The sequence below is a fragment of the Esox lucius genome, chromosome 2 (assembly GCF_011004845.1).
Source record: "Esox lucius isolate fEsoLuc1 chromosome 2, fEsoLuc1.pri, whole genome shotgun sequence".
Classification (NCBI taxonomy): Eukaryota; Metazoa; Chordata; class Actinopteri; order Esociformes; family Esocidae; genus Esox; species Esox lucius.
In genome coordinates this window covers 16,720,711-16,722,190 of record NC_047570.1, presented here as the reverse complement: position 1 = coordinate 16,722,190, position 1,480 = coordinate 16,720,711, and the positions used below count along the sequence as shown (strand labels likewise).

Sequence of the window (1,480 nt, the reverse complement as noted above, 5' to 3'; positions counted from 1 at the left end):
TTTCAGTTTTCTATTGTAGTATGTATTCAGCCTGTGGTTTGTTTTATAGTTATGTAGGGGCAAGATGTTTCCCAAATGAACACGAATGGTTGAAAAGATTGAATGTGTTATTTCAGGCAGTATTGAGGCACTCCTAAAGGGGCCAGCTATGTTTACTTGTGCATGTACCGGGCTGTATTTTAGCCCCTGCCGTGTGAACCCTGCCTAGTGCACAACAGTATATTCCTCCGAAGCAGCTCCTCACCCGCCAGGCTGTGTGGCACATACAGTATGTAATTAGGTGACAGTGAAAGTCAAACCTGGAGGAATGACATAGGAAACACTTGTCATGCTGTGTTGGTAAAAGACACCTTCGCTAACTTAATGTATCATTCCAGGCGAAGTCACTATGGAGCTACTTCAAAGGAATCCGCATTTCCCCACACACTGCAGCATCTAATGTACAATGTAAATACAGTCAAGCAACCACAAAGCCTCCTGGTCAGTCCAGGACTCTGCCAGCTGCTGCTCTGAAGTTACAGGCATGGACCCTGTGACGTGAGTAAAATGGATACCTTTACTTTCTGTCTATCAGACTGTATAATGTTTAGATTTTTCGCCCATTGGCACTGTCATTTAATTAGATTATACCAGAGGAATAACCAGAGTTCAGAATGCCAATTTGTGTCCCAGACAGTGTAAAATTTGCTTTTCCACTGGCAGCCCAACAGAGCAGGTGAGAGCAGACAAGGTCCTGGGGCAGAGTGATGTCCGTGGTTTTCTCTTTAATGTCCCCTCCTCTCCCTCTCATCCTTCAGAGCTGAGCTTCAAACATGGTAAGCATGTTATTGAAGTGACCTGCAATCACAGACTAACAATAAGGGAGTGTGCATTTCCATGGAGATAGTGGGTGTAGAACAGGTTTTACTATTTACATACAGCAGGTTTATGCATTTTGTAAGTGATTGTGTCGGCAGACAGTGAGAATATTGCAACTGATGTGGGGCTCTGACAGTTATTAAACCACTCATAACCGCTTTCAGATGGAGAAGGGATTAAAACAGGACCACGGTCCGCTGCTCTTTCGGTACCCAGGAGAGGTGATGCATCAACCAATGGCGAATTCCTGCCGGTTCATGCCGAGGTCATAGTCGGAAAATTGTTCCAGCTGTCAAAAATAATGACGGGATTGAATGAAGTGGAGTCACCGTCTCCACCAATGATATGAGACTTGCGTAGGACTGAAGTTGCTCAGCCCTGCCTGGCTCACACTTTGCATAGGAAAAAAGAAATGCACTGTGGGAAAGGAAAGCAGAGTACTGACTGGTATTGTAATTATCCACATCTATATTGGGAGGTGTGGATTTCAAACAATTACCAACATACCATGTGCTCAGGCATTATTACAGAAAAACATGTTTCAAAGTTGAAACATGCACCCAGATATACTTATGAGTATACTTTCTTTAGACATTACATTATTTAACAATATCATATACAA

The 1,480-nt window shown here is 43.2% G+C and overlaps 1 long non-coding RNA gene across 1 annotated transcript; it reads left to right on the top strand.

Annotated features, from left to right (window-relative positions):
• Window positions 1–245: 245 nt before the first annotated feature.
• LOC109616572 lies at window positions 246–1,108 on the top strand. Its single transcript, XR_002197766.2, has 3 exons — window positions 246–537; window positions 703–815; window positions 1,023–1,108. It is a non-coding gene; the product is annotated as an uncharacterized LOC109616572 (long non-coding RNA).
• Window positions 1,109–1,480: the final 372 nt, after the last annotated feature.